The following is a 14,142-nucleotide window of genomic DNA, read 5'->3' on the forward strand; positions in this document are numbered from 1 at the left end:
ACAGTACAAGTTGCTCATCTACTGTAACATTAGTACTAGGATTGTAAAGTTTGGTGCAATTTTTGATAAATATGTTCCAGATATAACTGATAGGGGCTAATTTGTCTGTTTCAAACCTCAATGCATGTGTTCGCTAGGGTTGAGCGACCTTGACCTTTTTAGAGTCGAGTCGTGTTTCGCGAAACCCGACTATCTTAGAAGTCGAGTCGAGTGGAATCGGCCGATTATTGCGAAAAGTCGGGTATCGCCCGAAACACGAAACCCAATGCAAGTCAATTGGGGAGCATAGTCGGCAGTGAGTGGAGGCCAGGAAAACACCTACACTGCCCATTTTAATGGCAAAAACATCCATTCTTTTTACTGAAGCTTGTCAATCGTAATTTAGCTTATAATAATTGGAAGGCATTTGAAATTGGGGGTCATTTGGCTAAAGTTGTGGGCGGTAGGGCTCGTTCAAGTAAGTAGTGGGCCCAGGAAATCTGGAACGCGTCACGGCAGTGGAGCAGGGAGAGGAAAGTATTTCAACTTTGCAAGTGCTGTGATCCTGAGCAAGCAGGGGGGGCCCACTTGTTGGCACTGGCACTGGCACAGGGCCCCTCAAAGTACAGCGGTGTGTTTGCACGTCGGGGGCGCCTCCCACCGGCAGCAACACTTTTGCGTACTATGAGAGGCCCTGTGCCAGTGATGTCGCCAACTAGTATTCCTCCCCCCACCTGATGAAGGAACCTGCACTTTCATCTGCACCTTCCTCTTTGTCCCCGTGTAAGGTGGTATGGTATGCGGGAAGAGGAACCTGACTTTCAGCAGGGTCACAATCTTGCTGTGTAGCGTGCACGGGGAATTTAGCGTTATGGGTTAATGTACCAGCAGACTCATCTATCACTGGCTGGGCAATGGGCAGGATGAGGAGGAAACACAGATATAGGCCCAAAGAATAAAGTGGGCTAAATGCAGTTCAAAATTGGTAACACAGGACTAACCAGGGGGCATTGCAGTGGAGGACAACTGGAATGAGAGGCTGACACAGAGAGTAGGCCCAAATCAGTAAGTAGTCGAAATGCAGTTCAAAATTGGCAACCGTAGTAAACAGGCGGCACAGCTTTGTTCAGTGGAGGAGAACAGCAAGGAGTGGCAGACACCGATAGTAGGCCCCAACCCAACTAGTAGGCCAAATGCAGTCTAACATTAACAACTACTTAACGAGAGCCTGAAAATGGAATTTCAGGACAGGAAACCAGGAGAACAGCAAGGAGTGGCAGACACCGATAGTAGGCCCCAACCCAACTAGTACGCCAAATGCAGTTGTTCCATTTAACCACAATTTAATGAGAGCCTGAACATAGAAGCTCAGGAAAGGCAACCTGGAGAACACCTTGTAGTGTAACACACCATCTCTCTACACCCCATACCCAATTTGTAGGCCTAATGCAGTGTAGTTTCCAACAACTACTAAACGAGAGCAGGAAGATCGAAGCAATGGCGAGGAAACCTGGGGAACACCTTGGAGTGGAACACACCATCTCTCTACACCCCATACCCAATTTGTAGGCCTAATGCACTGTAGTTTCCAACAACTACTAAACGAGAGCATTAAGATCGCAGCAATGGCGAGGAAACCTGGGGAACACCTTGGAGTGGAACACACCATCTCTCTACACCCCATACCCAATTTGTAGGCCTAATGCACTGTAGTTTCCAACAACTACTAAACGAGAGTCGGAAGACCGAAGCAATGTGGATGAAACCTGGGGAACACCTTGGAGTGTAACACACCATCTCTCTACACCCCATACCCAATTTGTAGGCCTAATGCAGCGTAGTTTCCAACAACTACTAAACGAGAGCGTTAAGATCGAAGCAATGGCGAGGAAACCTGGGGAACACCTTGGAGTGAAACACACCGTCTCTACACCCCATACCCAATTTGTAGGCCTAATGCACTGTAGTTTCCAACAACTACTAAACGAGAGCAGGAAGATCGAAGCAATGGAGAGGAAACCTGGGGAACACCTTGGAGTGTAACACACCGTCTCTCTACACCCCATACCCAATTTGTAGGCCTAATGCAGTGTAGTTTCCAACAACTACTAAACGAGAGCAGGAAGATCGAAGCAATGGCGAGGAAACCTGGGGAACACCTTGGAGTGGAACACACCATCTCTCTACACCCCATACCCAATTTGTAGGCCTAATGCACTGTAGTTTCCAACAACTACTAAACGAGAGCATTAAGATCGCAGCAATGGCGAGGAAACCTGGGGAACACCTTGGAGTGGAACATACCATCTCTCTACACCCCATACCCAATTTGTAGGCCTAATGCACTGTAGTTTCCAACAATTACTAAACGAGAGCAGGAAGATCGAAGCAATGGAGAGGAAACCTGGGGAACACCTTGGAGTGTAACACACCGTCTGTCTACACCCCATACCCAATTTGTAGGCCTAATGCAGTGTAGTTTCCAACAACTACTAAACGAGAGCATTAAGATCGCAGCAATGGCGAGGAAACCTGGGGAACACCTTGGAGTGGAACACACCATCTCTCTACACCCCATACCCAATTTGTAGGCCTAATGCACTGTAGTTTCCAACAACTACTAAACGAGAGCAGGAAGACCGAAGCAATGGAGAGGAAACCTGGGGAACACCTTGGAGTGTAACACACCATCTCTCTACACCCCATACCCAATTTGTAGGCCTAATGCAGCGTAGTTTCCAACAACTACTAAACGAGAGCATTAAGATCGAAGCAATGGCGAGGAAACCTGGGGAACACCTTGGAGTGTAACACACCGTCTCTCTACACCCCATACCCAATTTGTAGGCCTAATGCAGTGTAGTTTCCAACAACTACTAAACGAGAGCATTAAGATCGCAGCAATGGCGAGGAAACCTGGGGAACACCTTGGAGTGGAACACACCATCTCTCTACACCCCATACCCAATTTGTAGGCCTAATGCACTGTAGTTTCCAACAACTACTAAACGAGAGCAGGAAGACCGAAGCAATGGAGAGGAAACCTGGGGAACACCTTGGAGTGTAACACACCATCTCTCTACACCCCATACCCAATTTGTAGGCCTAATGCAGCGTAGTTTCCAACAACTACTAAACGAGAGCATTAAGATCGAAGCAATGGCGAGGAAACCTGGGGAACACCTTGGAGTGTAACACACCATCTCTCTACACCCCATACCCAATTTGTAGGCCTAATGCAGTGTAGTTTCCAACAACTACTAAACGAGAGTCGGAAGACCGAAGCAATGTGGATGAAACCTGGGGAACACCTTGGAGTATAACACACCATCTCTCTACACCCCATACCCAATTTGTAGGCCTAATGCACTGTAGTTTCCAACAACTACTAAACGACAGCAGGAAGATCGAAGCAATGGAGAGGAAACCTGGGGAACACCTTGGAGTGTAACACACCATCTCTCTACACCCCATACCCAATTTGTAGGCCTAATGCAGTGTAGTTTCCAACAACTACTAAACGAGAGCAGGAAGATCGAAGCAATGGCGAGGAAACCTGGGGAACACCTTGGAGTGGAACACACCATCTCTCTACACCCCATACCCAATTTGTAGGCCTAATGCACTGTAGTTTCCAACAACTACTAAACGAGAGCATTAAGATCGCAGCAATGGCGAGGAAACCTGGGGAACACCTTGGAGTGGAACACACCATCTCTCTACACCCCATACCCAATTTGTAGGCCTAATGCACTGTAGTTTCCAACAACTACTAAACGAGAGCATTAAGATTGCAGCAATGGCGAGGAAACCTGGGGAACACCTTGGAGTGGAACACACCTTCTCTACACCCCAGACCCAACTTGTAGGCCGAATGCAGTGTTGTTTTCAACAACTACTTAAGAAGAGCCTGAAGATCAAAGCACAGAAAAGGCAACCCGGGGAACACCTTGGAGCGGCAAACACTGGTAGTAGGCTGTAAACCCCAAATTTTGGTCAATGGAGTTTATGAAATGTTCCAGGGGTACACAGGCAGCATTGGTGTGGTAAGCGGAGGACAATTTATATTTGGGACTGCAGACAGACTTTGTAGGCTGTCCCCTGTGGACCATGCATCCACAACATTAACCCAGTGCGCCGTAATGGACATCTAACCTTTCGTGGACATGCCTACTGCTCCATGCATCTGTTGTCAGGTGCACCTTTCTACTATTAGATAGCCAGAGAGCATGGACAATGCAGATTTTTACATGATGCTGTAGTGCTGGGATGGCTTTTCTCGCAGAAGAAGTGACGACTGGGTAGCTCTTACCGTGGTACAGCGTAGTCCATCTGGGCTTTATAATTGTAAAATAGAGAATAAAAATTGGCTGTATGCACTTTAAAATAGGTTACAGGGGTACACGGGCGGCAGTGGTCTGGTCAGTGTAGTTGTAGTAGAAAGAAGGGACCGCAGACAGGCTTCGAAGGCCTAACATAACAAATTGGACAGGCTGTAGGCACTTTTACATTGGTTCCAGGGGTACACGGGCAGCAGTACAATGGTCAGTGGAGGCCAAGTGGAAGGAGGGAACGCAGACAGGCTTCGAAGGCCTAACATAAAAAAATAGGGCTGTTGGCAATTTACAATTGGTTCCAGGGGTACACAGGCAGCAGTACGATGGTCAGTGGAGGCCTAGTGGAAGGAGGGACCGCAGACAGGCTTCGAAGGCCTAACATAACAAAAATAGGGGTGCAGGCAATTTAACATTGGTTCCAGGGGTACACGGGCAGCAGTGGTCTGGTCAGTGTAGTAGTAGTAGAAAGAAGGGACTGCAGACAGGCTTCGAAGGCCTAACATAACAAAATTGGGCTGTTGGCAATTTAAAATTGGTTCCAGGGGTACACGGGCAGCAGTACAATGGTCAGTGGAGGCCTAGTGGAAGGAGGGACCGCAGACAGGCTTCGAAGGCCTAACATAACAAAAATAGGGGTGCAGGCAATTTAACATTGGTTCCAGGGGTACACGGGCAGCAGTGGTCTGGTCAGTGTAGTAGTAGTAGAAAGAAGGGACTGCAGACAGGCTTCGAAGGCCTAACATAACAAAATTGGGCTGTTGGCAATTTAAAATTGGTTCCAGGGGTACACGGGCAGCAGTACAATGGTCAGTGGAGGCCTAGTGGAAGGAGGGACCGCAGACAGGCTTCGAAGGCCTAACATAACAAAAATAGGGGTGCAGGCAATTTAACATTGGTTCCAGGGGTACACAGGCAGCAGTGGTCTGGTCAGTGTAGTAGTAGTAGAAAGAAGGGACTGCAGACAGGCTTCGAAGCCCTAACATAACAAAATTGGGCTGTTGGCAATTTAAAATTGGTTCCAGGGGTACACGGGCAGCAGTACAATGGTCAGTGGAGGCCTAGTGGAAGGAGGGACCGCAGACAGGCTTCGAAGGCCTAACATAACAAAAATGTCAATACAATGGTATTGTCAGTGCCAGGCATTGAAGGATGTCAGCGCATAGACTAAACATTGGTGGAGCTGTGAGAGATAATTTTGCAAGTGGTAGAGCACTGTTTGAGCTGGGGGGGGGAACTGTCTTGTGGCCGGCGGTACAGGCCCAGGGCCCCTCATATTACAACGGTGTGTCTGACGTTGGGTGCGCACCACCACCGCCAGAGACACTTTATTGTACTATGAGGGACCCAGTGGCAGTGCCGTCGACCAAAAGCGGGCACACCCACCTCTTCAGACAAACAGCACTCTCACGGGTGCTGGCGCCAAGTGGCGATACCACGGCCCCGTGTGGGGAGTTTGGCCATTTAGGGAGGTGTAAACATGTCGTATGCTGGACAATCAGGTACAGCAAATTACGATATTGGAAAAGTCATTCATAATAGTCCACAGGCAAGACCTTTTCATAGGAAAGCTAGGTGTCAGCCGGGCAAGGTGGGGCAAAAGATTTCGAAATCCAGTTGTGGTTCATTTTAATGAAGGTTAGATCATCTACATTTTGGGTAGCCAGACGAGTCCTTTTTTCTGTTAGTATTGAACCTGCAGCACTGAATACTCTTTCTGATAGGACACTAGCTGCCGGGCAAGCAAGCTCCTGCAATGCATATTCTGCCAATTCTGGCCAGGTGTCTAATTTGGATGCCCAGTAATCAAATGGGAATGACGGTTGAGGGAGAACGTCGATAAGGGATGAAAAATAGTTTGTAACCATACTGGACAAATGTTGTCTCCTGTCACTTTGAATTGATGCTGCAGTACCTGTCCTGTCTGCGGTCATAGCAAAATCACTCCACAACCTGGTCAGAAAACCCCTCTGGCCAACGCCACTTCTGATTTCTGCCCCTCTAACACCTCTGGTCTGCTGGCCCCTGCAGCTCGTGTGAGAACGATCACGGGCGCTGTGTGCAGGGAATGCCAGAAGCAAACGGTCAACAAGAGTTGATTGTTTGGTTGCTAATATTAGTTCCAAGTTCTCATGTGGCATTATATTTTGCAATTTGCCTTTATAGCGAGGATCAAGGAGGCAGGCCAACCAGTAATCGTCATCGTTCATCATTTTAGTAATGCGTGTGTCCCTTTTGAGGATACGTAAGGCATAATCCACCATGTGGGCCAAAGTTCCAGTTGTCAAATCTGCGGTTGTGCTTGGTTGAGGGGCAGTTTCAGGCAAATCCACGTCACTTGTGTCCCTCAAAAAACCAGAACCCGGCCTTGCCGCGCCAACAATTTCCAGTGGCCCCGGAAAAGCTTCCTCTTTAAAAATATAATCATCCCCATCATCCTCCTCGTCCTCCTCCTCCTCTTCGCCCGCTACCTCATCCTGTACACTGCCCTGGCCAGACAATGGCTGACTGTCATCAAGGCTTTCCTCTTCCTCAGCTGCAGACGCCTGATCCTTTATGTGCGTCAAACTTTGCATCAGCAGACGCATTAGGGGGATGCTAATGCTTATTATGGCGTTGTCTCCACTAACCAGCCGTGTGCATTCCTCAAAACACTGAAGGACTTGACACATGTCTTGAATCTTCGACCACTGCACACCTGACAACTCCATGTCTGCCATCCTACTGCCTGCCCGTGTATGTGTATCCTCCCACAAAAACATAACAGCCCGCCTCTGTTCGCACAGTCTCTGAAGCATGTGCAGTGTTGAGTTCCACCTTGTTGCAACATCTATGATTAGGCGATGCTGGGGAAGGTTCAAAGAACGCTGATAGGTCTGCATACGGCTGGAGTGTACGGTCGAACGGCGGATATGTGAGCAAAGTCCACGCACTTTGAGGAGCAGGTCGGATAACCCCGGATAACTTTTCAGGAAGCACTGCACCACCAGGTTTAAGGTGTGAGCCAGGCAAGGAATGTGTTTCAGTTGGGAAAGGGAGATGGCAGCCATGAAATTCCTTCCGTTATCACTCACTACTTTGCCTGCCTCAAGATTTACAGTGCCCAGCCACGACTGCGTATCTTTCTGCAAGAACTCGGACAGAACTTCCGCGGTGTGTCTGTTGTCGCCCAAACACTTCATAGCCAATACAGCCTGCTGACGTTTGCCAGTAGCTGCCCCATAATGGGAGACCTGGTGTGCAACAGTGGCAGCTGCGGATGGAGTGGTTGTGCGACTGCGGTCTGTGGACGAGCTCTCGCTTCTGCAGGAGGACCAGGAGGAGGAGGAGGGGGTGCGAACGGCTACAGCCAACTGTTTCCTAGACCGTGGGCTAGGCAGAACTGTCCCAAAATTGCTGTCCCCTGTGGACCCTGCATCCACAACATTCACCCAGTGTGCCGTGATGGACACGTAACGTCCCTGGCCATGCCTACTGGTCCATGCATCTGTTGTCAGGTGCACCTTTGTGCTCACAGATTGCCTGAGTGCATGGACGATGCGCTCTTTAACATGCTGGTGGAGGGCTGGGATGGCTTTTCTGGAAAAAAAGTGTCGACTGGGTAGCTCATAGCATGGTACAGCGTAGTCCATCAGGGCTTTGAAAGCTTCGCTTTCAACTAACCGGTAGGGCATCATCTCTAACGAGATTAGTCTAGCTATGTGGGCGTTCAAACCCTGTGTACGCGGATGCGAGGCTAAGTACTTCCTTTTTCTAACCATAGTCTCATGTAGGGTGAGCTGGACTGGAGAGCTGGAGATCGTGGAACTAGCGGGGGTGCCGGTGGACATGGCAGACTGAGAGACGGTGGGAGATGGTATTGTTGCCGCCGGTGCCCTAGATGCAGTGTTTCCTACTACGAAACTGGTGATTCCCTGACCCTGACTGCTTTGGCCTGGCAAAGAAACCTGCACAGATACTGCAGGTGGTGCGGAAAATGGTGGCCCTACACTGCCGGAAGGGATGTTGCGTTGATGACTAGCTTCATTGGCCGAGGGTGCTACAACCTTAAGGGACGTTTGGTAGTTAGTCCAAGCTTGCAAATGCATGGTGGTTAAATGTCTATGCATGCAACTTGTATTGAGACTTTTCAGATTCTGCCCTCTGCTTAAGGTAGTTGAACATTTTTGACAGATGACTTTGCGCTGATCAATTGGATGTTGTTTAAAAAAATGCCAGACTGCACTCTTTCTAGCATCGGATACCTTTTCAGGCATTGCAGACTGAGCTTTAACCGGATGGCCACGCTGTCCTCCAACAGGTTTTGGCTTTGCCACGCGTTTTGTGCCAGATACGGGCCCGGCAGATGGAACCTGTTGCGATGTTGATGCCTGCTGCGGCCCCTCCTCCACCTCCGCTTCTGAACTACTGCCGCCTGCACCCTGTTCCCCCAATGGCTGCCAATCGGGGTCAAGAACTGGGTCATCTATTACCTCTTCTTGTAGCTCGTGTGCAACTTCGTCTGTGTCACCGTGTCGGTCGGTGGTATAGCGTTCGTGATGGGGCAACATAGTCTCATCAGGGTCTGATTCTTGATCATTACCCTGCGAGGGCAATGTTGTGGTCTGTGTCAAAGGACCAGCATAGTAGTCTGGCTGTGGCTGTGCATCAGTGCACTCCATGTCAGATTCAACTTGTAATGGGCATGGACTGTTAACTGCTTCACTTTCTAAGCCAGGGACGGTATGTGTAAAGAGCTCCATGGAGTAACCCGTTGTGTCGCCTGCTGCATTCTTCTCTGTTGTTGTTTTTGCTGAAGAGGACAAGGAAGCGACTTGTCCCTAACCGTGAACATCCACTAACGACGCGCTGCTTTTACATTTACCAGTTTCACGAGAGGAGGCAAAAGAGCTAGAGGCTGAGTCAGCAAGATAAGCCAAAACTTGCTCTTGCTGCTCCGGCTTTAAAAGCGGTTTTCCTACTCCCAGAAAAGGGAGCGTTCGAGGCCTTGTGTAGCCAGACTTAGCCAGCTCCAGACTTAGGTGCAATATTTTTTTTCCCACGACCACCTGATGCTCCACCACTACCACTACCCTCATTACCAGCTGACAATGAACGCCCCCGGCCACGACCTCTTCCACCAGACTTCCTCATTGTTTTAAAAACGTAACCAAACTAACGGTATTTGTTGCTGTCACACAACTTACACGGTGAGCTATAACTTCAGTATGATTTAGCTACCCCTTTACAGGTGGGTGAGACCACAACGAAAATCAGGCACAATGTTACACACTCTGTTTTTGGTGGCACCAAATGAGAGAGATGCCACACACGCAGGACTGTCACTGGAGCACAAATGTAAATATTAATCTCCCACTGTTTTTTTTTATTTTTTTTTATTTTTTTCAGGGAGACTTTAGAAACCAAATAAAATAAAATGATTTTTTCAGGAAGAATTTAGAAACCAAATAAAATAAAATGATTTTTTCAGGGAGAATTTAGAAAACAAATGAAACAAAAAATAGGCTTTCTATGGCCCACTGAGTGAGAGATGACGCGCACAGGAGTCAGGAGTGGCACACAAGCCCAGAGGCCAATATTTTTCTCCCAATGATTGATGTAGTGATTTTTTCAGGTTGATTTTGGAACCCAAATCAAGCTACAAAAATAATAGGCTTTCTATGGCCCACAATTGGAGAGAGAGAGAGAGATGGCACACCCAGGAGTCAAGACTGGCACACAAGCAGAAAGGGCAACATTAATCTCCCACTGATTTTTTTTTTTTTCAGGGAGACTTTAGAAAAAAAAAATAAAAAAAAAAGATTTTTTCAGGAAGAATTTAGAAACCAAATAAAATAAAATGATTTTTTCAGGGAGAATTTAGAAAACAAATAAAACAAAACATAGGCTTTCTATGGCCCACTGAGTGAGAGATGACGCACACAGGAGTCAGGAGTGGCACACAAGCCCAGAGGCCAATATTTTTCTCCCAATGATTGATGTAGTGATTTTTTCAGGTAGATTTTGGAACCCAAATCAAGCAAAAAAAATAATAGACTTTCTATGGCCCACAATTGGAGAGAGAGAGAGAGAGATGGCACACCCAGGAGTCAAGACTGGCACACAAGCAGAAAGGGCAATATTAATCTCCCACTGATTTTTTTTTTTTTTCAGGGAGACTTTAGAAAAAAAAAAAATAGAATAAAATGATTTTTTCAGGAAGAATTTAGAAACCAAATAAAATAAAATGATTTTTTCAGGGAGAATTTAGAAAACAAATAAAACAAAAAATAGGCTTTCTATGGCCCACTGAGTGAGAGATGACGCACACAGGAGTCAGGAGTGGCACACAAGCCCAGAGGCCAATATTTATCTCCCACTGATTGATTTATTGATTTTTTCAGGTAGAATTTAGAACCCAAATCAACCAAAAAAATAAATAGGCTTTCTATGGCTCACTATCTGAGAGAGAGAGATGGCACGCTTAGGACTGGCACACAAGCCCAAAGGCCAATATTAATCTCCCTTTTTTTTTCAGGGAAAATTTATAAACCCAATAAAAAAAATAATAAATAGACTTTCTATGGCCCACTATCTGAGAGAGAGAGAGATGGCACGCTTAGGACTGGCACACAAGCCCAAAGGCCAATATTAATCTCCCACTTTTTTTTTTTTTTTCTGGGAAAATTTATAAACCCAATAAAAAAAATAATAAATAGGCTTTCTATGGCCCACTATCTGAGAGAGAGAGATGGCACGCTTAGGACTGGCACACAAGCCCAAAGGCCAATATTAATCTCCCTTTTTTTTTTCAGGGAGAATTTATAAAACCAAAAAAAAAAAAAAAAAGGCTTTCTATGGCCCACTATTTGTGAGAGAGATGGCACGCTCAGGACTGGCACACAAGCCCAGAGGCCAATATTAATTTCCCACTTTTTTTTTTCAGGGAAAATTTATAAACCCAATAAAAAAAATAATAAATAGGCTTTCTATGGCCCACTATCTGAGAGAGAGAGATGGCACGCTTAGGACTGGCACACAAGCCCAAAGGCCAATATTAATCTCCCTTTTTTTTTCAGGGAGAATTTATAAATCCAAAAAAAAAATAAATAAATAGGCTTTCTATGGCCCACTATTTGTGAGAGAGATGGCACGCTTAGGACTGGCACACAAGCCCAAAGGCCAATATTAATCTCCCACTGATTGATTTATTGATTTTTTCAGGTAGAATTTAGAACCCAAACAAAGCAAAAAAAAAAAAAAATAGGCTTTCTATGGCCCACTGAGTGAGTGATGATGCACACAGGAGTCAGGAGTGGCACACAAGCCCTGAGGCCAATATTTTTCTCCCACTGATTGATGTAGTGATTTTTTCAGGTAGATTTTAGAACCCAAATCAAGCAAAAAAATAAATAGGCTTTCTATGGCCCACTGAGTGAGAGATGGCACAGACAGGGATGGCACTCTAGCAGAAATGCCAATCTTAATCTCCCACAAAAAAAAAAAAAAAAAGGAGCTGTCCTTCAATTACTATCTCCCTGCAGTAATCTCAGCCAGGTATGGCAGGCAGCAATAAGGAGTGGACTGATGCACAAATTAAATAAAAAGTGTGGACAAACAAACAAGATAGCTGTGCAGAACAACAGGATTTGTGCTTTGAAAAAAGCAGTTGGTTTGCACAGCGGCGTACACACAGCAATGCAGCTATCAGGGAGCCTTCTAGGGCAGCCCAATGAGCTACAGCGCTGAGGGAAAAAAAAAAATGTAGCTTCCACTGTCCCTGCACACCGAAGGTGGTGTTGGGCAGTGGAAATCGCTACAGCACAAGCGGTTTGGTGGTTAATGGACCCTGCCTAACGCTATCCCTGCTTCTGACGAAGCGGCAGCAACCTCTCCCTAAGCTCAGATCAGCAGCAGTAAGATGGCGGTCGGCGGGAACGCCCCTTTATAGCCCCTGTGACGCCGCAGACAGCAAGCCAATCACTGCAATGCCCTTCTCTAAGATGGTGGGGACCAGGACCTATGTCATCACACTGCCCACACTCTGCGTTTACCTTCATTGGCTGAGAAATGGCGCTTTTCGTGTCATTGAAACGTGACTTTGGCGCGAAAGTCGCGTACCGCATGGCCGACCCCGCACAGGGGTCGGATCGGGTTTCATGAAACCCGACTTTGCCAAAAGTCGGCGACTTTTGAAAATGAACGACCCGTTTCGCTCAACCCTAGTGTTCGCTTATCATCAAATCGAATGTGTCTTCTAATTTCCTCATATCTGTGCACTGACATTTTCGTCTTATAGTGTGGATCAGAAAGTGGGTCCAGAAATAATTCTCGTATTGGAACATCATACGATTTTTGACTCCCTGCCAGCAGTAAAAGTCCAATGTATGCATAAAGTTCCTCTTTTGAGATATTTTTTAAGGACGTATTTTTTGCAGAAGCGATACGTCTTCCTTCTAGGTTTGAACATAAAAGGACCTCTTCTGCAATATTGTCAGGAAAAAAAAGAACAGAATACGTCTTTAGGGGAAAAGTAACTGGGACTTCCCACAGCCCCTTGAGCCTGTCTCACAATATTATGGATTGCAGTATGTCCGACTAATGTAGGATTACTGTTGCAAAAAACATTCGTTTTGGATGTTCTACTTATCACTTCTTGAGGATTCACTTCATCATCAGAAGAAGAATTACTTGAGGATGTTTGATTCTCTGGTGGCAGGTTCTTGTCATCGGACTAAGATAGTTCACTTTCATCATCACTTTGAAACACAATTGCTTCAATCTCTTGGTCACTCAGACACTTGGAGGAAGACTGTGCCATTGCTGACTAGATGTTAGCAAACTAAAAGAAAAACAATGAACACAATCAGGGTTGTCCACTCTTTGATTGTGTGTGACACACTGTAAGTGTAAAGTGCCCCCTCCCTCCTCTCACCCTCAGCACCTCTTACCTTTTATACTTTCTTTTAGGTGTTGTACAATTCTCTGGATGTCTGTAGCTCAATAGCTTTACCCTTTGCAGACTTCTTAGAATCAGAGAAACTGAAACTGACTCAAACTTCCTCTCAACATCTTATCTCAGGTCCTTCACAATTAGCTCACAGTGTATACTGTCCTCATTAATCTCTACACAGCTCATTACTGTGTTCAGAAGGACCTGAGGTGATGTCATGGCCTTATCTCTCCCTCCAAAAATCACATGACATCCTGATATGGCATTATCCACACCCTGGCCCCTCCACCAGCATTACTGAGTACAAACAAAGTAACTTGAGACACAAACACTACTGAGAAATGCCTATGAAAAAAATTATATGAACAACTGGATATTACCAACAACGACATACTTGAGGAATACCTGGAGTTTCAAAATTATAACTTAAGTAATTTTGCAGATAATAGCAAAAAAGTAAGCATGGGGACCTAAAAGGCCCCCAATATGCATGCTAGGGTTAAAATTATTATTACATTTTTTTTAGTATTATCTTGCTGCCTATACTAATTACTTGGTCACATTATTTAATCATATTTCAATTTCAGTAATTGTGGATTTTAAATACAAATCCAATAGTTCAGCAGGAGAACACTCAGCAGCGAGGTGTCTCACGATATCCGTAAAGGGAATCTGTCAGTAAGTTTTTCCTATGTAATCTGATGATAGTATAATTGAGTAGTTGAGACACAGATTTCAGGGATGTGTAAATTATTAGGTTGTGTGCTGTTGTTTCAATACCATGAAAGTTTTTTCAACAGGGGATTATCACTTCCTAGACTACAGCTCATGTGAGCCCTGGTCTGACCATGCCTCCTCCTGTGATAAGCAGCTCACTGTCAATAGACAATGTAGACA

The sequence above is a fragment of the Ranitomeya imitator genome, chromosome 3, assembly GCF_032444005.1.
Source record: "Ranitomeya imitator isolate aRanImi1 chromosome 3, aRanImi1.pri, whole genome shotgun sequence".
Lineage (NCBI taxonomy): Eukaryota > Metazoa > Chordata > Amphibia > Anura > Dendrobatidae > Ranitomeya > Ranitomeya imitator.